At 44.2% G+C, this 23,178-nt stretch overlaps 1 pseudogene across 1 annotated transcript; it reads left to right on the top strand.

Annotated features, from left to right (window-relative positions):
- Positions 1–15,413: 15,413 nt before the first annotated feature.
- Positions 15,414–22,144, top strand: LOC123396345 (annotated as a pseudogene). Its single transcript, XR_006609902.1, has 9 exons — positions 15,414–15,646; positions 15,799–16,878; positions 17,440–17,656; positions 17,764–17,822; positions 18,371–18,497; positions 19,009–19,290; positions 19,392–20,466; positions 21,680–21,753; positions 21,851–22,144. The product of XR_006609902.1 is annotated as a cytochrome P450 89A2-like (transcript).
- The last annotated feature ends 1,034 nt before the right edge of the window (positions 22,145–23,178 follow it).

Below are 23,178 nucleotides of genomic sequence, written 5' to 3' on the forward strand. Positions count from 1 at the left end.
CCACAACTCAAAACTAGTTGAGATGAATCAAACTTCTCTAACTATTCAATGCACATGAAGGTGGAAGTTTTCTTATCCCTTTGGATAACTACCCCTTTTGAGACTACTTTCAAAGCATAGATCAACTACCAAGCCACGCACCGCTGTGCTCTAAAAGATATAAGTGAAGCACACAGAGCAAAAGTGTCTAGCCCAAAAGATATAAGTGAAGCACATGTGAGCTGAATTGTCTACCAAAAATATATAAGTGAAGCTAGACAAAATCAACGTGATTGCATGTATCTCTCTCTAGGTGTGCAGCATGGATGATTGTGACACAACAAAAATAAAAGACTCCTACGATACAAGACGCTCCAAGCAAAAACACATAACATGTGGTGAATAAAAATATAGCCCCAAGTAACGTTATCGATGGATTGAAGACGAGAGAGGGGATGCCTTCCCGGGGCATCCCCAAGCTTAGGCTTTTACGGCATCCTTGAATATCTTGGGGTGCCTTGGGCATCCCCAAGCTTGAGCTCTTGCCACTCTTGATCTCTTTGTCCATAAGAACTTCACCCAAAACTTGAAAACTTCACAACACGAAACTTAAACAGAAACTCGTGATAACATTAGTATGAGAAAGCAAACCACCACTTCCTTTGGTACTGTAGCAAACTTAAATTCTACTTATGCTGATGTTGGGTTACTGTATTTTCAATCTTCCATGGCTAATACCCCCTGATACTATCCATAGTTTCATCAAAATAAGCAACCAACACAACAAAAACAGAATCTGTTAACAACAGACTAGTCTGTAGAAATCTGTATATTTCGTATACTTCTGTTACTTCAAAAATTCTTAAAAATTACGACACTCTGAAGAATTTGCGTAGAAATCAGAAGCAAAAAGAATCAACTCAAAATATCTTACGGAAACAAAATGAAAATTCTTTTCGTGAGCAGAAAGTTTTTGTCTTTTCCAGCATGACCAAACGATCATCCCCAAGACTTATCATAACGGTTTTGCTTGGCACAAACGCAAAAAGAAACACAAAAAACACAATCATAACAGAATTATGAAAGTGTGGAAAACACAAAACAGAAAGGAAAAAGGATAGATTCGTTGGGTTGCCTCCCAACAAGCGCTTTTGTTTAACGCCCTTAGCTAGGCAATAATTCAATGATGCTCAAATAAAGACAAGAATTGAAGCACAATGAGAGAATCATAGAGCATGTGAAAATCACATCTAAGTCTAACATACTTCCTATGCATAGGCGTTTTATAGGAGAACAAATTGGCAAGATAACCAATAGTTACCAAATGCAAGGAAGAAGAAAGAGACAATAGCAATCTCAACATAACGAGAGGTAATAGGGTAACATGAAAGTTTCTACCACAATATTTTCCTCTCTCATGGCAATTACATGTGGGATCATATTCGAATTCAACAATGTAACTATCACAAAGGATATTCTTTTCATGATTCAGATGCATGCAAAGTTGACGCTCTTCAAAAATAGTGGGATTATCATCAACGAAAGTCATGATTTCTCCAAACCCACTTTCAATATTATTGCAAATGTCATACTCATCATGAGGCTTAAACAAAATTTCAAGATCATAAGAAAAATCATCGCCCCACTCATGATCATTGAAACAAGTAGTGTACATAGCAAAACTAGCATCCCCAAGCTTAGGGTTTTAAATATTTTTAGCATGATTGTCACTAATAGAATTTATAGTGAAACCATTGCAATCATGCTTTTTATCCAAGGAGCCCTCGTGAATCACTTCATAAATTTCTTCCTCATAATTTTCAGATTCACGCATCTCAAGCAAAACTCCATAAAGATAGTCAAGTGCACTCAACTCACTAGCAATTCGTTCCACATAAGTGGGTCTCTTAAAGAGATTAGCTAGTGGATGAGGATCCATATCAATAGATTTTCAGCAAGCGAAGATGCAAGCATATTGAAGGCACATGGCACACAAGCGAGCAAGAAAACCGGCAAAAGGAAAACAACAAAAAGGAAAAAGAAAACGGCAAATGAAAACGACAAATAAAAACGACAAATGTGAAGTGGGGGAGAGGAAAACGAGAGGCAACTGGCAAAAAATTAATGCAAGAGATGAGTTTTTGAGACCTACTTGGATAGATCTCTCCTTCCCCGGCAAAGGCACCAGAAATGCTTCTGCTACTGCAACAAAAGACCTTCCAACGATGCCAGAAATAGGAGTGTTGACGGGAGACTGTTCTTGTCTTGATAGTCCTCAGCAACGGCACCAGGAATCCTTCTGCTACGGCTACGCCTTAAGGGACTTCCTAGGCAAATATGCAAAGGATTTCCCCCGTGGCATTGGAGCCTTGTGTTGGTGGTCCCTCGAAGCGGAAAGGGTGATGTAGCGCAGCGGTGGTAAGTATTTTCCTCAGTTTGAGAACCAAGGTATCGATCCAGTGAAGGAGTATCTCAAGTGCCTGCACAAACACAAAAAGCTTGCTCCCAACGCTATGAAGAGGTTGTCAATCCCTTATAGATTGTTCGCCAAGTGAGAACTGAAAGCAACAAAGTAACAAAGCAAAGTAAAAGCAAAAGTGGAAACCATAGATGTGAATAGACCCGGGGGCCGTAGTGTTTACTAGTGGCTTCTCTCATGAAAACAAGTAGACGGTGGGTGAACAAATTACTGTCGAGCAATTGATAGAACCGTGCAAAGTCGTGATGTCATCTATGGCAATGATTATATCTATAGGCATCACGTTCAAAACAAGTAGACCGATACTTTCTGCATCTACTACTATTACTCCACACGTCGACCGCTATCCAGCATGCATCTAGTGTATTAAGTCCAAAAGAACAAAGTAACGCCTTAAGCAAGATGACATGATGTAGATGGACAATCTCATATCCACGACAAAGCCCACTTTGTTACCCTTGATGGAAACTACACGATGTGTGCCTTGCTTCCCCTACTGTCACTGGGAAAGGTCACCACACGGTAAGAACCCAAAACCAAGCACTTCTCCCATTGCAAGAATCATAGATCTAGTTGGCCAGACAAAACCCAAAACTCGGAGAGACTTACAAGGATATGAAATCATGCATATAAGAAATCGGCAAAGATTCAAATATATATCATAGATAATCTGATCACAAATCCACAATTCATCGGATCTCGATAAACACACCGCCAAAGAGGATTACATCGGATAGATCTCCATGAAGATCATGGAGAACTTTGTATTGAATATCCAAGAGAGAGAAGAAGCCATCTAGCTACGAACTACGGACCCGTAGGTCTGAAGTGAACTACTCACGAGTCATTGGAGGGGCGATGATGTTTATGTAGAAGCCCTCCAACTCCAAAGTCCCCTCCGGCAGGGCACCGGGAAGGGTCTCTAGATGAGATCTCGCGGAAACGGAAGCTTGCGGCGGCGGAAAAGTATTTTTGTGGATCCCTTGATTTGTTTCTATATTTTAGGGAATATATAGGCGAAGGAGTTAGGTCAGGGGGGCACCAGGGAGGGCACAAGCCTGCTGGCCGCCCCCCCTGGTGGCGGATAGGGGGATGTGGGCCCCGTGTAGCCCTCCTGGCTTCGCCCTCAAGCCCCCTGATCTTCTTCCATTCGGGAAAAATTTATTTCGGGGATTTTATTCCGTTTGGGCTCCGTTCCAAAATCAGATCTGAAAAGAGCCAAAAACACAGAAAAAACAGGAACTGGCACTTGGCACTGAATTAATAAGTTAGTCACAAAAAAGATATCAAAGGTACATAAAACATCCAAAGATGACAAGATAACAGCATGAAACCATCAATAATTATAGATACGTTTGAGACGTATCAGCGCGCCGCTGGGCTTTTTGAAGACTTTTATTACTTGGTGGAGGACGCAAGTCTTCCCATGTTCGTTGAAGATAAGTGCCCACAATACCTCCTCCTCACCAATATTTTCGTTCAAAGCCTCAACTTTTATCCGAGGAAGATGTTGGAAATATGCCCTAGAGCCAATAATAAAATGGTTATTATCATATTTGCTTGTTCATGATAATCGTCTATTGTTCATGCTATAATTGTATTAACAGGAAACAGTAATACATGTGTGAATAAATAGATCACAATGTGTCCCTAGCAAGCCTCTAGTTGGCTAGCTCGTTGATCAATAGATGATCATGGTTTCACGATCATGGGCATTAGATGTCATTGATAATGGGATCACATCATTGGAAGAATGATGTGATGGACAAGACCCAATCCTAAGCATAGCACTAGATCGTATTGTTCGTATGCTAAAGCTTTTCTAATGTCAAGTGCTTTTCCCTCGACCGTGAGATTGTGCAACTCCCGAATAGCGTAGGAGTGCTTTGGGTGTATCAAACGTCACAACGTAACTGGGTGACTATAAAGGTGCACTACGGGTACCTCTGAAAGTGTTTGTTGGGTTGGTACGAATCGAGATCGGGATTTGTCACTCCGCTTGACGGAGAGGTATCTCTGGGCCCACTCGGTAGAACATCATCATGAGCTCAATGTGACTAAGGAGTTAGTCACACGATGACGTGCTACGGAACGCGTAAAGAGACTTACCGGTAACGAGATTGAACAAGGTATAGGTATACCGACGATCGAATCTTAGGCAAGTTCTATACCGACAGACAAAGGGAATTGTATACGGGATTGATTGAATCCTCGAGATCGTGGTTCATCCGATGAGATCATCGTGGAGCAAGTGGGAGCCACCATGGGTATCCATACCCCGCTGATGGTTATTGCCGGAGAGGTGTCTCGGTCATGTCTGCCTGTCTCCCGAACCCGTAGGGTCTACACACTTAAGGTTCGATGATGCTAGGGTCATAGGGAATTATTATACGAGGTTACCGAAAGTTGTTCTGAGTCCCGGATGAGATCCCGAATGTCACGAGGAGCTCCGGAATGGTCCGGAGGTAAATATTGATATATAGGATGGATGGTTTTGGACACCGGAAATGTTTGGGGCGTCACCGGTAATGTACCGGGACCACCAGAAATGGTCTCGGGGGTCCATCGGGAGGGGCCACCAACCCCAAGAGGTAGCATGGGCCAAAAGAGGGAGGGAAACCAGCCCAAAGTGGGCTGGTGCGCCTCCCACAAGGAGGGCCAAGGCGCAGGAGATGGAGAGGGGGGAAACCCTAGGCGCTGGTGGGCCTAAGGCCCACCTAGGGGTGCGCCACCCCCTTCCCCTGCCCTAGTCGCCGCACCTCCCATCTGGGGGGCTGTCGCACCACCTATGGTGGGAACCCTAGGGGTGGCACCCCCCCTCCCCTCCTCCTATATATCTTGGGGGTTTTGGGGCTGTTTTGCAGACAGTTTTCCCTCTCCCTCGGCGCAGCCCTGCCCCCCTTCTTCCTCCTCTCCCACGGTGCTTGGCGAAGCCCTGTCAGGAGACCTCGTCTCTCCATCGACACCACACCGTCGTGCTGCCGGAGATCTTCCCCAACCTCTCCCTCCTCCTTGCTGGATCAAGGTGCGGGAGACGTCACCGGGCTGCACGTGTGTTGAACGCGGAGGTGTCGTGGTTCGGCACTAGATCGGAATCACATCGCGATCTGGATCGCCGCGAGTACGACACCATCAACCGCGTTCTAGCAACGCTTCTGCTTAGCGATCTTCAAAGGTATGAAGATGCACTCACCCCTCTCTCGTTGCTGGTCTCTCCATAGGAAGATCTGAATATGCGTAGGTAATTTTTTGAATTTATGCTACGTTACCCAACAGTGGCATCCGAGCCAGGTTTTCTATGCGTAGATTCTATGCACGAGTAGAACACAAAAGGTTGTGGGCGATGATTTGTCAATTTCTTGCCGTTACTAGTCATATTCTTTTTCGGCGGTGTTGTGGGATGAAGCGGCCCGGACTGACATTACACGTACGCTTACGTGAGACTGGTTCCACCGACAGACATGCACACTGTGCATAAAGGTGGCTAGCGGGTGTCTGTCTCTCCCACTCTAGTCAGATTGGATTTGATGAAAAGGGTCCTTATGAAGGGTAAATAGCTTTGGCATATCATCGTTGTGGCTGTCACGTAGGTAAGAAAGCGTTCTTGCTAGAAACCCAAATCAGCCACGTAAAACTTGCAACAACAATTAGAGGACGTCTAACTTGTTTTTGCAGGGTTTGACATGTGATGTGATATGGCCAAAGTAGTGATGTTGCATGTATGATGTATGAGATGATCATGTTATTGTAATAGGTTTCATGACTTGCATGTCGATGAGTATAACAACCGGCAGGAGCCATAGGAGTTGTCTTAATTTATTATATGAGATGCAACGCCATGTGCTTACTACTTTTACTTCATTGCTAACGGTTAGCTATAGTAGTAGTGATAGTAGTAGTTGGCGTGACAACTTCACGGAGACACGATGATGGAGATCATGGTGTCACGCCGGTGACAATGATGATCATGCGATGCCTGAAGATGGAAATCGAAAGAGCAAAGATGATAATGGCCATATCATGTCACTATGTGATTGCATTGTGATGTTTATCATGTTTTTCATCTTATTGCTTAGAACTACGGTAGCATAATAAGATGACCCCTCTTAAAATTTTGAGAACGTATTCCCCTAAGTGTGCACCGTTGCGAAGGATTGTTGTCTCGAAGCACCACGTGATGATCGGGTGTGATAGATTCCAACGTTCGCATACAACGGGTGTAAGCCAGATTTACACACGTGAAAAACCTAGGTTGACTCGACGAGCTTAGCATGTACAGACATGACCTCGAATACAAGAGACCGAAAGGTCGAACATGAGTCGTATGGTTGAATACGATCAGCATGAAGTTGCTCACCATGATGACTAGTCCGTCTCACGTGATGATCGGACACGGGTTAGTCAACATGGATCATGTATCACTTAGATGACTGGAGGGATGTCGATTTAAGTGGGAGTTCATACTTAATTTGATTAAATGAACTTAATTGTCATGAGTCTAAAAGTTGTCTTTATAAATATTGTAGATGGCCAACGTTAACCTCAATTTCAACGCATTCCTAGAGAAAAACAAGCTGAAAGATTATGGTAGCAACTATGCGGACTGGATTCGCAACTTGAAGCTCATCCTTGAAGAAGCTAAAAAGGCTTATGTCCTTGATGCGCTGCTAGGTGACCCTCGCGCTCCCACAGCAGCCCAGGACATTCTGAACATCTGCAAACGCGGAGTGATGTCTACTCTCTGGTTAGGTGTGGCATGTTATACAGTTTAGAAACGGGGCTCCAAAGGCGTTTTGAGCAACACGGTGCATATGAGATGTTCCAAGAGCTGAAACTGGTTTTTCAAGCTCATGCCCGTGTCGAGAGATATGAAGTCTCCGACAAGTTCTTTAGCTGTAAGATGGAGGAGAACAGTTCTGTCGGTGAGCACATACTCAAAATGTCTGGGTTACACGGTCGTCTGACTTCACATGGAGTCGAACTTCCGAATGATGCTTTAATTGACAGAATCCTCCAGTCTCTTCCACCAAGCTACAAAGGTTTTGTGCTGAACTACAACATGCAAGGGATGGAGAAGACCATTCCCGAGTTGTACTCGATGCTCAAGTCTGCAGAAGTAGAAATCAAGAAAGAGCATCAAGTGTTGATGGTCAACAAGACCACTAGTTTCAAGAAGGGCAAGGGTAAGAAGAACTTCAAGAAAGACGGCAAAGCCGTTGCCACGCCCGGTAAGCCAGATGCTGGGAAGAAGAAAAAGAATGGACCCAAGCCTGAGACTGAGTGCTTCTATTGCAAGGGAAAAGGTCACTGGAAGCGAAACTGCCCCAAATACTTAGCGGACAAAAAGGCCGACAACGTTAAAGGTATATGTGATATACATGTTATTGATGTGTACCTTACCAGCACTCGTAGTAGCTCCTAGGTATTTGATACCGGTGTTGTTGCTCACATTTGCAACTCAAAGCAGGAACTGCGGAATAAGCGGAGACTGGCCAAGGATGAGGTGACGATGCGCGTCGGGAATGGCTCCAAGGTCGATGTGATCGCCGTCGGCACGCTACCTCTACATCTACCATCGGTATTAGTTTTAAACCTTAATAATTGTTATTTAGTACCAGCTTTGAGCATGAATATTGTATCAGGGTCTTGCTTAATGCGAGACGGCTACTCATTTAAGTCAGAGAATAATGGTTGTTCTATTTATATGAGTGATATGTTTTATGGTCATGCTCCGCTGGTGAATGGTTTATTCTTGATGAATCTCGATCGTGATGTTACGCATATTCATAGTGTGAGTACCAAAATATGTAAAGTTGATAATGATAGTCCCACATACTTGTGGCACTGCCGCCTTGGTCATATTGGTGTTAAGCGCATGAAGAAGCTCCATACTAATGGACTATTAGAGTCTCTTGACTTTGAATCATTTGACACATGCGAACCGTGCCTCATGGGCAAGATGACTAAGACTCCATTTTCAGGAATAATGGAGAGAGCAACCGACTTATTGGAAATAATACATACTGATGTGTGTGGTCCAATGAATGTTGAAGCTCGCGGTGGCTATCGTTATGTTCTCACTCTCACCGATGATTTGAGTAGGTATGGGTATATCTACTTGATGAAGCACAAATCTGAGACGTTTGAAAAGTTCAAGGAATTTCAGAGTGAGGTCGAGAATCGACGTGACAGAAAAATTAAGTGTCTACGATCTGATCGTGGAGGAGAATATTTGAGTGACGAGTTTGGCACACACCTAAGGAAGTGTGGAATCATTTCACAACTGACGCCGCCTGGCACACCGCTACGCAACAGAGTGTCTGAACGTTGTAATCGCACTTTATTAGATATGGTACGATCTATGATGTCTCTTACCGACTTACCGCTATCATTTTGGGGATACGCATTAGAAACTACAGCATTCACTTTAAATAGGGCATCGTCTAAATCCGTTGAGACGACACCGTATGAACTATGGTTTGGCAAGAAACCTAAGTTGTCCTTTCTTAAAGTTTGGGGCTGCGATAATTATGTGAAGAAACTTCAACCAGAAAAGCTCGAACCCAAAGCGGAGAAATGTGTATTCATAGGATACCCTAAGGAAACTATTGGGTATACCTTCTATCTTAGATCCGAAGGTAAAACCTTTGTTGCCAAGAACGGATCCTTTCTACACAAAGAGTTTCTCTCGAAAGAAGTAAGTGGGAGGAAAGTAGAACTTGATGAGGTAATTACACCCCCTCTCGAACAGGAAAGTAGCGCAGCGCGGGAAATTGTTCCTGTGGCGCCTGCACCAACTGAAGAGGAAGTTAATGATAATGATCATGAAGCTTCGGATCAAGTTACTACTGATCCACGAAGGTCCACAAGGGCACGCTCCGCACCAGAGTGGTGCGGCAACCTTGTGATGGAAATCATGTTGTTAGACAACGATGAACCTTCGAACTATGAAGAAGTAATGGCGGGCCCGGATTCCAACAAATGGCTTGAAGCTATAAAATCCAAGATAGGATCCATGTATGAGAAGAAAGTATGGACTTTGGTGGACTTGCCCGATGACCGGCGAGCCATAGAAAATAAACGGATCTTCAAGAAGAAGACTGATGCAAACGGTAATGTAACCGTTTATAAAGCTCGACTTGTTGCAAAGGGTTTTCGACAAATTCAAGTAACTAACTACGGAGAGACTTTCTCTCCCGTAGCGAAGCTGAAATCAGTCCGAATCATGTTAGCAATTGCCGCCTTTTATGATTATCAAATTTAGCAAATGGACATCAAAACAGCGTTCCTTAACGGGAACCTTAAGGAAGAGTTGTATATGATGCAACCAGAAGGTTTTGTCGACCCTAAGGGTGCTAACAAAGTGTGCAAGCTCCAGCTCTCCATCTATGGGTTGGTGCAAGCATCTCGGAGTTGGAACATTCGCTTTAATGAGGTGATTAAAGCGTTTGGGTTCATACAGGTTTACGGAGAAGCCTGTCTGTACAAGAAAGTGAGTGGGAGCTTTGTAGCTTTCCTCATACTGTATGTGGATGACATATTATTGATGGGGAATAATATAGAGATGTTGGAGAGCATAAAGGCCTATTTGAACAAGAGTTTTTCAATGAAGGACCTTGAAGAAGCTGCATACATATTAGGCATCAAGATCTATAGAGATAGATCAAGGCGCCTCATAGGTCTTTCGCAAAGTACATACCTTGACAAGATATTGAAGAAGTTCAATATGGAAAACTCAAAGAAAGGTTCTTGCCAGTTTTGCAAGGTATGATATTGAGTAAGACTTAGTCACCGACCACGACAGCAGATAGAGAGAAGATGAGTACTGTCCCCTATGCTTCAGCCGTAGGCTCTCTAATGTATGCCATGTTGTGTACCAGACCTGATATAAACCTTGCCATAAGTTTGGTAGGGAGGTACCAAAGTGATCCCGGTATGGAACACTGGACAACGGTCAAGAATATCCTTAAGTACCTGAAGAGGACTAAGGAGATGTTTCTCGTTTATGGAGGTGACGAAGAGCTCGTCGTAAAGGGTTACGTCGATGCTAGCTTCGACACAGATCCGTATGACTCTAAGTCACAGACCGGATACGTATATCTTTTGAATGGTGGGGCAGTGAGCTGGTGCAGCAGCAAGCAAGAAGTCGTGGCAGCATCTACATGTGAAGCGGAGTACATAGCTGCTTCAGAAGCAGCTCATGAAGGAATTTGGATGAAGGAGCTCATCACCAACCTTGGAGTGGTTCCAAGCGCGTCGGGTCCAATGACACTCTTCTGTGATAACAATGGGGCCATTGCCATAGCCAAGGAGCCCAGGTTTCACCGGAAGACGAAGCACATCAAACGCCGCTACAACTCCATCCAAGACCATGTCCAGAGTGGAGTAATAGAGATTTGTAAAGTACACACGGATCTGAATGTTGCAGACTCGTTGACTAAACCTCTTCCACGAGCAAAACATGATCAACACCATAATTCTATGGGTGTTCGATACATCACAATGTAACTAGATTATTGACTCTAGTGCAAGTGGGAGACTGTTGGAAATATGCCCTAGAGGCAATAATAAAATGGTTATTATCATATTTCCTTGTTCATGATAATCGTCTATTGTTCATGCTATAACTGTATTAACAGAAAACAGTAATACATGTGTGAATAAATAGATCACAATGTGTCCCTAGCAAGCCTCTAGTTGGCTAGCTCGTTGATCAATAGTTGATCATGGTTTCCTGATGATGGGCATTAGATGTCATTGATAATGGGATCACATCATTGGGAGAATGATGTGATGGACAAGACCCAATTCTAAGCATAGCACTAGATCGTATTGTTCGTATGCTAAACTTTTCTAATGTCAAGTGTCTTTTCATTCGACCATGAGATTGTGCAACTCCCGGATACCGTAGGAGTGCTTTGGGTGTATCAAACGTCACAACGTAACTGGGTGACTATAAAGGTGAACTACGGGTACCTCTGAAAGTGTCTGTTGGGTTGGTACAAATCGAGATCGGGATTTTTCACTCCGTGTGACGGAGAGGTATCTCTGGGCCCACTCGGTAGAACGTCATCATGAGCTCAATGTGACTAAGGAGTTAGTCACACGATGACGTGCTACGAAACGAGTAAAGATACTTACCGGTAACGAGATTGAACAAGGTATAGGTATACCGACGATCGAATCTCGGGCAAGTTCTATACGGACACACGAAGGGAATTGTATACGGGATTGATTTAATCCTTGACATCGTGGTTCATCTGATGAGATCATCATGGAGCAAGTGGGAGCCACCATGGGTATCCAGACCCCGCTGATGGTTATTGGCCGAAGAGGTGTCTCGATCATGTCTGCCTGTCTCCCGAACCCGTAGGGTCTACACACTTAAGGTTCGATGACGCTGGGGTTATAGGGAATTATTATACGAGGTTACTGAAAGTTGTTCGGAGTCCTGGATGAGATCCCGGACATCACGAGGAGCTCCGGAATGGTCCGGAGGTAAAGATTGATATATAGGATGGATGGTTTTGGACACCGGAAATGTTTGGGGCGTCACCGGTAATGTACCGGGACCACCGGAAATGGTCCCGGGGGTCCACCGGGAGGGGCCACCAGCCCCAAGAGGTAGCATGGGCCAAAAGAGGGAGGGCAACCAGCCCAAAGTGGGCTGGTGCGCCTCCCACAAGGAGGCCCAAGGCGCAGGAGGTGGAGGGGGGGAAACCCTAGGCGCTGGTGGGCCTAAGGCCCACCTAGGGGTGCGCCACCCCCTTCCCTTGCCCTGGCCGCCGCACCTCCCATCTGGGGGGGCTGCCGCACCACCTAGGGTGGGAACCCTAGGGGTGGCACACCCCCTCCCCTCCTCCTATATATAGTGGGGGTTTTGGGGCTGTTTTGCACACAATTTTCCCTCTCCCTCGGCGCAGCCGTGCCCCCCTTCTTCCTCCTCTCCCACGGTGCTTGGCGAAGCCCTGCCGGGAGACCTCGTCTCTTCATTGACACCACGCCGTCGTGCTGCCGGAGATCTTCCCCAACCTCTCCCTCCTCCTTGCTGGATCAAGGTGCGGGATACCTCACCGGGCTGCACGTGTGTTGAACGCGGAGGTGCCGTGGTTCGGCACTAGATCGGAATCACACCGCGATCTGAATCGCTGCGAGTACGACTCCATCAACCGCGTTCTAGCAACGCTTCCGCTTAGCGATCTTCAAAGGTATGAAGATGCACTCACCCATCTCTCGTTGTTGGTCTCTCCATAAGAAGATCTGAATATGCGTAGAAATTATTTGAATTTATGCTACGTTACCCAACAGAAGAATCCTCCTAAAGTTGAGTTCATGTTATACGATATCCTTAGTGCATGACACTACAGGATTTTTGCAATGCATGCAAATTACCTTATGTTGGGGATATTCATGATCCTCGTCCACGGGACTTGGAAGATTTCATAGGTACTATTGGTGTTGGAGAGGAGAGAGGAGTGTCTCGCGCTAGAATTGCTAGCATACATTTTCTTGTGCTTCGGTAATTCTCATTATTTGTGGGAAAATGTTTGATTGGCCGTGGGGAGGCTGGATCACTTAGATCTCGAGACCTTGCGGTTTTGCGCGAAGGCCTTTATAGCAATAAGACTTATATCCTTGGTGCTATAGTAGCTCAGCGGTTGAACACAAAACGTTCCAAAGGTGTCGTCTATGGAGGTATCTATGCTACTCGTCTTGCTAGACACTTTGAGATACCTATTAGACTTCGCGATGAAGAAGAAATGCTTCTTCCTGAGAAATATATGGATTATGACAGCATGGTTCGCCATGATTTTCTGGATAGAGATGCTAGTAGACGGATGATTTATAACCTGGTATTTAGTCAGGGTACTCGAGAGACTATTACTTTGCCTTCTCCTTCTTTGTTCAATCTTCATGTAGGCAGGTACATTATTAGGCCCTCGGACATCTACGCGTATTGGGGCTTGGCCCAACCATAGGTGCTCGTGCCCGAGCCGCCAGTCGAGTACCACACACTAGTTTATCAGTGGGAGCCAAAGGAGCTCACACAGCAGTGGCATCCACAGTCCGCTCCGGAGTATCCCGGAGCTGGTTATTTCCCTCCTTGGTAGTAGACCAAGCTAGGCCAAAAGCCTAAGCTTGGGGGAGTACGTGTTTGCACCAACTTTACATTCATGCTTATGCTTTCACTTTGTTAGTCGGTGTTTACACTTTGCCACTGTATTATCCATGCTAGTTTATTTTCGTTTTCTTTTTTTCTTGTTCTGTGTCCTTTTGAGAAAACACAAAAAGATTTTCCTGTCTTATTTTGTTTGTTGGGAGCTTTCCCGTGTAAATAGTTTTCTTTTTCTTTGGGTCAAGGTAGAATATATTGGTTACAATGTTTAGTGGCTCTCGCATGCATACCTGTTTAGCTTTCAAAGAGCCATATTACTTTGTCTTCTCCTTTGTGTTTGCCTGCAGATTCAGCTTAGTCCAATGCACGAGCACTCTTATTATTGTTCACATCGTTCGATCGTGCAAATGAAAGGCAATAATGATGATATATGATGAAGTGACTGAGACTAGAAAAGCTGGTATGAACTCTATCTTTTTTTTAATATGACTACTTTGTCGTCCCAGATTCAGCTTTGTTGTGAGAGAACCATGTTTGCAATGACAACTTAGAGATCATAGTCTCTGATGCCATGCTTAATTAGCTAGAGCTTATAATGGTTTGTCTTGAATGCCAACATAGATTTTGAGATGACTATGATGTAGTATGATAGGATGGTATTCTCCTTTGAATGATTCAAGTGGCTTGACTTGGCGCATGTTCATGCATGTAGTTGAAAGAAAATCAACATAGCCTCTATGATGTTCGTGTTCATGGTGATTTATATCCTGCTCATGCTTGCACTCAATGTTAGTCAAACTCATTGCATCTTGATGACTGTTGTCGCTCTCTAGTTGGTCGCTTCCTAGTCTTTTGCTAGCCTTCACTTGTACTAAGCGGAATACTGCTCGTGCATCCACTTCCATAAACCCAAAAGTTTTTCCATGAGAGTCCACCATACCTACCTATTTACGGTATCTACCTGCCGTTCCAAGTAAATTTACATGTGCCATTCTCTAAACCTTCAAGAAATAATCTGTTTTGCATGCCCGACCCGCTCATGTGGTGACAGGGGGCTATTGGTATCTTCCATGTTAGGCGTGTTATCCTTGACATGTGTTTATTCACTGTCGTTCACGAGAAAGGGGCCGGTAATTGGAATGCCCGGTTCCACGCTTAAATTGAAAACATAACTGTAAAACAAGACTCCCCCCGGATTGATGTTAGTATGGACGGTACCCGAGGATTCGGCTAGCCGTGGAGTGTGATTGATTGGTGGGGGGGAGTTAAAACTTTACTTTTCTGTTTGGGAACCGCCTATAGCATGAATAGAATGGAAGATATTGAGAACTCTTGGTCATTGCATTGATAATGAAAGCATGCCACCCAAAATTATTATCTCTGTTTTCAAAGCTTGAGCTGTGGCACCTCTGCAAATCAATGCTTCCCTCTGTGAAGGGCCTGTCTATTTATTTTCCTGTTGAGTCATCATCTTCTTATATAAGCACCAATTGGAGAGCACCTCTGTCATTTTTATGCTCTGCTTTTGATTGATATTGAGTATGACTATGACTGGATCTTCGTTGCTATGAATTACAATGTTTAGTCAGCCCTTGATCTTTGAAAGTGCTCTGCATTTATGTTTTGCTGTCTCACAAAGAGCTAGCGAGATACCACCTATTCATCTCTACTATTAAAGGGGGATCTGCCGTCGTCGTGATGGTTCGACCTCCAGCGATCCCACTGCTACCCTAAAAGTCGTCCCCCACGTCCTTCCACCGATTTTTTTCAACCTTCCGAAAACCAAAGGGTTCAACTAAAAAAACCAGTGTTGCACTGTCTCAACTCCTCACCAACGACGCTCGCGATGGCAGGCAGGCAGGCGGAGGCTCTCACTTCCTCCATCTCCATCCCCTCGAGACGTAAAATCGTCAACCGCCCATCCGGGCCATGGACGCCAACTCGCGCCCCACCCAGGGGTCAGATCCCGCGACCGGCGGCGGCGGCGGCGGCGGCGGCGCTGACCCGACCGCGCCGTCGGCGACTGGCGCGCAGCTCCAGCAAGAGGCGTGCGGCAAGATCATCAATAAAATGTACGTATGTGGACCCTAATCGGTTCGGCTGGATCGGATTCGCTTTCCCCTCCCCTCCCCTCGCTCTAATGTAATCGTATTAGTTCGATCCATTTTTTTCACGGGTTCGAGGAATTTCCTGGTTAATTTTGTCGTTGATCCGTCCGATGTAGCTTTGATCTGGCCATATCCGTACACTCCGGCAGTCCATCTTCCACCTTGCGCCGCTCCTCCGCGACCTGCACGCGCGCTACGGCCCCGTCATCTCCATCCGCCTCTTCCGCGCCCTCGTCTTTGTCTCCGACCGCCGCCTCGCCCATCGCGTCCTCGTCCAGGGCGGCTCCACCTTCGCCGACCGGTCGCGGCTCTTCGAGCCGGGGCTCATCTTCACGTTCGGCTCCCGCAACATCAACGCCGCGCCCTACGGGCCTTACTGGCGCCTCGTCCGCCGCAACCTCGCTTCCGAGGCGCTGCACCCGGCCTGCGTCAGCCAGTTCGCGCCCGCGAGGCGCCAGATGCGCGACACGCTCGTCCGCGACCTCCGCGTGCGCGCCGGTGCCGGAGACCCCGTAGAGGTGAGGACGCTGTTCTGGAACGCCATGTTCAACCTGCTGGTGTACATGAGCCTCGGTGTTAGGCTCGCCCCGGAGGTGCTCGACGAGATGCAGGATATGCAGCTGTGGGTCGTCCGCGCCATCATCGGCTTCCCCATCTTCTCCTTCTTCCCGGCGCTCACCAAGAGGCTCTTCCGCAAGCGATGGGAGGCGCACCTTGCCGTCCCCCGGAGGCAGGACGAGATATTGCTCCTGCTGATCGAAGCAAGGCGCTCTGTTTCCGTGCCCCGCGGCGCCGATGACCCGCCGTGCTACGCCGACTCGCTTCTTGCGCTGCGCGTGGCGGACGAAGGCGACCGCCCGCTCACGGACTCTGAGCTCGTCAGCCTCTGCTCCGAGTTCTTGAGCGGTGGCACGAACAGCACGGTGACCTCGCTGGAGTGGATCATGGTGGAGCTGGTGAACCATCCGGACATGCAGGCCAAGGTCTACGAGGAGGTCAGGAGCAAGCCGGAGCTCAGCAGAGGCGACCTGCAGGGGATGCCGTACCTGAAGGCCGTCGTCCTCGAGGGGTTGCGGCTCCACCCACCGGCCCACTTCCTCCTCCCTCACGGTGTACAGAGCGACATGGAGAACGGCGGCTACAGGGTTCCCAAGGGCGCGGAGGTCAACTTCCTGATCACCGAGTTCGGACGCTGGGTGAGTTTGCTCCAATATCTATTATGCATATAGTTTGGTATAAGTTTTTCTCTTCCTTTCTCCGATTCTTTGTGCAGCTGTGGATGGGTGGGTGCAGAGGGGGCGGTGGAGGTGTACTGTTGTAGATTTTGTTCTTGCCAAAATTGTGTTTCACTTACAGGTGAACCTCTTGATTTGTTCTGGCGTATTAATTTCCACATGGGTACAAGTGTGTGATCCGTCAGTTTTCTCTCTACTATTCTCTGAGTCTCCGAGAGTTCCAGAATTTTGGTGACCCAGGTGGTTCACCTTTTTTTTCTTTTGGATTTGTTTTTCAGTTCTACATTGTATAACTGTTGTTCTTTGGAATGTATCTTATGATGAGTTTGTATTGGTGTCAGGAGTTGGTTGAACCAACCTGCTAAATTCGGCACCAGTTCCTGTCAAACCTTTTTTAAATCAGGTGGAGTGTAATGTAGAAGGATGCATGTCAATCAAGTTTTCTCTTTGATACGTGTTTTGTATATGCAGAAGATGCTGTTGTGCGCCGCTCTGATTGATGTTTTGTTGGATGGTGGTTAGAGTCGACGAATCTGCAGCGCTCTCTGTTGGGCGGCACTGTCGAGATGCTGCCAGCATGTTGCCATTGCTGAACCCAATCCCAGACAAATTCGTGACTTTCACGTGGACATAGCTGCAAGACAGCCGAGGAGAGGCTGCATCGCCGCGCGTGGCGACGGTCGTGTGTTCTCTGGTGATGGGGACGATTGTCAGCTAGCTTAGTGCAACAGCCTATCATGTACTCCCTTCGTTCCAAAATAAGTGACTCAAAGATAACTCAATGTTTCCATGGTGCTTTTGTGTAGAAGAAAATCGATGCTCACTTGGGTTAATTTGCATGTCTAGGTATGCAGAGGAAGAACTCAACAATCACACATGCAAGCTAACATTGATCAATTATTAAGGTTAGTTTTTCTATTGCATTACTAATTGCTAAATATTTATGCAGATGTGTATCACTTTGTTATACACGACTTCACGCTTTGAATTTATGGGTGACATTATTCGCCCATCTCCCTCTCTGTCTACATATTGCCACTGCTACATTATGTGGTGCATGCAGTTTGAATTTACTCCCTTCGTTCTTAAATATAAGTCTTTTAAAAAAAATATTAACGATTAAATATGGAGCAAAATGAGTGAATTTACATTTTAATATATTTCTATATACATCTATATAAAGGTTGTAGTGGAGTCTCTAAACATATTTATATTTAGAAAAGGAGGGGGTACTTTTATACATACACATAAATTACTAATGCTATAATTTTTTGTTTTTCCTTGCGATATACATGCCCATACTACATGCCTTGAGGCATCATCATACCCTCATTAATATGCATATAATTTTTTTTCAAATTTTGGTTCTTTTTCGCCTACAATCTGTATTTTTTTGGGTGTATATCTTAGATTTTAGGAAAAGATCATTTGACCGGTTTCTTCCCCCATGCAGGTTGAACACTTATGCTCCCATTGCAAGGCATAAACATATTTTCTATGTGATTAGTGTGGCTTTTTTCCCTCTCCTTCCGTGGCAACGCACGGGCGCTAAGATAATTCCGATGAGTTATCCCTATGAAGTATGCATCAGTGTGTCCAACTATCCATGTCACAATCATAATGTAACTTATCATTCAAAGTCTGGATTTTAATTATAGCATGTAAATATTGGGTATAAAGATAGAGATAAAGTAAAGCTCCCTGCCTGCAAGTAGATAGCGTGCAAATTACTTGTGCTCTCAGTGTCCTGTGAACCCTTAATATACGTGGTTATAATCCATCGGGTAGTGTCAACACTATGCTAAACATGCTCCTTACAAGATTTGTAGGATGGGTCGACATCTCATTTCTTTCATATAATATTTTGATCGTTTACTTAGTTTTTGGATATAATATTTCTTTATATTCTGTAATATAATGTTTACTTAGTTTCTGGATAAATTAAAGTGTATGTTGTGCCCATAAAGTGGTTGAGGAATTGCTCTTGTACATCTCAATTTTCTTTCTGCTAAATCCTGAATGATCGTTTTTCAATATTTTGATGCAATCATATCTCAACTACATGATGACACACTACTGACTTATATATAGGATCTCGAGCCCGCCATGGTAGGACAACTTCGACCATGGAGCGGAGCCCAGCGAGCGGGGTCCGGCACGTGCGGCAAGTGATTTTTTGTTCTTATTGACGACTTGTTCCTGCACATACGTCTGGAGAAAGCAGATGTATATGATGCTGACTTTGAGAGGCTGAACTGAAGAACGTAAAAAAAAGAGGCTGAACTGAATTAGGTTGATATGAAGGGATTAACAGCGGATCAACGGGCCACCATAGTGGTGGTGGTCCGTGATATTTTAAGATCAAACGGTGAGGTAATATCGTGTAGTTGTGCTCAGTACTTTTGGTTTGTCTGCTGAAGGATTTATATGATTACAACATCTACCTTATAGCCACACTTGTCTTTTTCTTCTAGGCGAGCTCAGTTTGCACAGTCCTCCCCAATGACCATTTCAGAGCCTGGACATAAGTAAATTTCTGGTTGGTGTATTTTCTACCTGTTCTAGCGACCATTGTGCGCAATTTAAACTAGCACGCCCGATTATGTTCTGTGGGTGTGCCCTCGGCTTGCATGTATCTTATTAGATACAAACAACCTTTCCAAGATGGGCTCAGAAAAAGATTCAGAAGCAGTGTGATCGCCTCTTGTTCGGTAGCTCTGAACATAAGAGGCAATAATTATTTCAACAATGTAATGTACTACTCTTCATTTGACATCGATTTACAAACATAACATGTATGGAGAAGTTGCAACATCTTTTAGTAATAACTGTTGGTAACTTTGACATTTCTTTGGACCAGTGATGCTTACTCACAATGATCATTCTTTGTCGAGTTCTTGAAGAACACCTACAGAAAGTCATCCATGGATGATAAGTTTTCTCCATAATATCTTCACATGGTTCCTCACCTACTTTTAGGAAATTCTTTGCTTAAGTTACTGTATATTTATCCATGTCAAAGATAAATTTGCAATATGCTCATTAAACTAAAACGTCATTGATGAATTATTGTTGTTCAGATTAACTAGGTGATGTGTACAGTCCCCCAAGCAAAAATCATTCAATGTACTCTGCTTATTTATTCTGTCCATGTTGTGTTTTCTCCTATAAGTTGCATGCTTGTTACATAGGTCTGAATTCCTACAGGCTCAGGAGGATCTCAATATTGCTAAAGAAAGAGATAAGGATCAGCACTATAATTGTTGAAAAAAACTCAGATACATGTACCATATGAATTATCATATGCAGCGGGCACAATATGCTTTCTACATGCCATTTTCTTATTGACTAAACAGTCTAAACCTGAGTACATGACAATTTTCAGTTCTCGTGTAATTTGAACTCCTACCGGTTCAGATTTCAGCATTCCCTGCAATTCTTGATTTGCGTCGTGCTGCAGCACACATGGCTCGTCGTCCTACCTGCTTCTGTGCCCTCTACTTCTTCCCACAAGATTGAGTGGCATGGGTTCTCATTGGGCAAATAAAGGTATGATATTTGCACAAGGTTGTTAAACTTATTAGTTTTTATTTGAGATGGATAATACAGATTTAAAATTAAGTGCATGCCCATGCCCTGTTTGCACAGAGTTATTAAGCTTTTACTTTTCAGCAAAATGGAGGATCATTTATTTAAATTATGCAAGTACTTTCTATTCATTACGAACTCATAAAACTTTATTATAAAACTTATGTATATGTTGTATATATAATGTTTTGTTAATTATGAAATCTGCACTTGCGTAGTACTTATGAAGGTGAATTTGTGATCACAAGTCATTGTTGTCAAGGTAGCAAGCACAATCATTGGGTCTCTTGTAGTTGTAGAGATTGACTATGGTACTGCTTGGTACATGGTTTCTTCATGAGGGAAACAATGAAACATGGTGCTAAGAAATATTGTACTAGAAAACATGACGATTTCTAGGATGCCACATTATCAAAACAATGTGATGTATTGTTTTCTATTCTAGAACACACAGGAAATCAATTGTAATTTTGTTTACTCCGCCGTCCACCAGCACCTGACCGCTCCGCCCACCGCCTTTACTACCTGCACGCACACATGAGTCACCACGCACTGCCTTCAGAATGTGCTTTCAAGAAGGGAAGTTGCTGAACAAAATGGAAGACGACGGGCACGGTGCGGTGCACCTCTGCACCTCTTCGAGAGCGGATATGGTGGCGGGCGCGTAGTCCAACAGCCGGAGCAATGGTTCCCTATAAGAGGGAAATTTCCATATGATTATTTTGGTGGGTTCAAACTATAACATTGTAGATTGATTAGGTTATGCAAACATTAAAGTCCTAATGAATAAACTCTATCTTCAAATAGAAGCATATTGTCTTGCCACATGATTGCCGCAAAAAATCGGTTAGTATATGTAGAAGGAAAGTAACATAATATTCCAAAGAACTTTGAAGATAATTCTTTACTTATTTCTGATATCTGCTTCACGTCGACTGAGCATAGGAGTGTCAACTGTCAAAACAAAAAGGTGCATGTCAGTACCTCCAAAAAGAAAAAATTCAATAAAATTGTTCTTTCGTGATGCTAATCATTTTCATACAAACTACTATGGTTTGCTTGTCCTTTGGGTTTTGCATGGTGTCCATTCCAGAACTTCTATGGAATAATGAACATTATTAAATTCCTACTATTTTGTTACGATTTTGAAGCTTTAATTGTTGAATTCCTTTAGGTTAAGCTCGAGATGAAACTTTTGGCGGAGATACAGTTTTGATATACAACTTTACTTGGCTTTTAATCCATGTGGTAATGTCATTAGCGTACATGATATTTTACGTATACTATACACTATTCTCTCACAACAATTGATTAGTTTCTAAGTACTAATCTTCTTTTGGTTCAGGTACAGAATTATGTGATGATGGAGGATGGAGCTGTCCTTTGAAGAATTGTTTAATGAACTAAAAAGTAGAAACATCGTGTCTTGTTCATGTGCCAAATCAGCATTGCAATGCGCTGACTCATGTGTGGCATCCGTCTATGTTGATTAATGGAACCTTTGATAATCAGTAGATGCATGCATCACCTATGATAATTAATATATGTCAGGTACAATATTTGTCCATGTGTTGTATTTAATTTGTAAAGTCAATGTGTGTAGCACAATGAAACGGAAGAGGTTTAAGTGGTCCATCAACAATGCTCCCAAGGCAATAGCGTTGGAAGGGTGTCAAAACTCATCAAGTTTTAAGTATATATATGCATTCAAAAAAATATTAGGCCCATAGCAACGCACGGGCATTCTATTAGTATTGCTTCATGCTTGTTTTGATTGAATTGTTGGTACTCCCTCCGTCACGGTTTAGAAGGCATTGTTAAACTTGCGTGCATTTTCAAAATAGACAAGGTTTAAGGCGCGAAAGCAATTACTCTTATTAATTAGTACTAGTACTAGTCATGTATGCGCCCTCCCAATTTGTTGCTTAGGCATTAGTACTAGTATTTTCTCAGTTGATTAGGCGCATTAGCATTTACACCTGCTACATCTCACAACCAATCGATGACTACCTTGGTTCCAGAGATTTTCAAGCGTGCCTTCTAAACCGTGACGGAGGGAGTATCTGAAACTTATTATTATTTGCTGCTAGCTGATTATGCCATTGATATTAGTTTACCGTGAGACCTATGTTTCACTTGCTTATGTGGTTAACTTGTGATCTTGCTGAAATTCTGGTTATGAGTTAGACATAGTTGCAACAACAAGATCAAAGAGAGTTTGTCAAAGTTTTTTCTTTCTCTTTCAGTTTGTCAACTGAGTTTCTTGAGGACAAGCAAGGTTTTAAGCTTGGGGGAGTTGATACGTCTCCATCGTATCTACTTTTCCAAACTCTTTTGCCCTTGTTTTGGACTCTAATTTGCATGATTTGAATGGAACTAACCCGGACTGACGTTGTTTTTAGCATAATTGCCATGGTGTTGTTTTTGTGCAGAAATGGAAGTTCTCGGAACGTCCTGAAAATTTACGGAGAATATTTCTTGAAAATATGAAAAATACCTGCACAAAGATCCACCGGAGGGAACGGGCCAGTGGGCCACAAGTGGTGTCACCGCGGCCTCCCCCCTGGCCGCGGCAACCAAGCTTGTGGGGCCCACGTGGCTCTGCCGCCCCCAAACTCAGCTCTATTTATTCCCTTCCGTCCCGAAAAAAATCAAGAGAGCAGATTTCATCGT

Source organism: Hordeum vulgare, chromosome 5H, assembly GCF_904849725.1.
Source record: "Hordeum vulgare subsp. vulgare chromosome 5H, MorexV3_pseudomolecules_assembly, whole genome shotgun sequence".
Classification (NCBI taxonomy): domain Eukaryota; kingdom Viridiplantae; phylum Streptophyta; class Magnoliopsida; order Poales; family Poaceae; genus Hordeum; species Hordeum vulgare.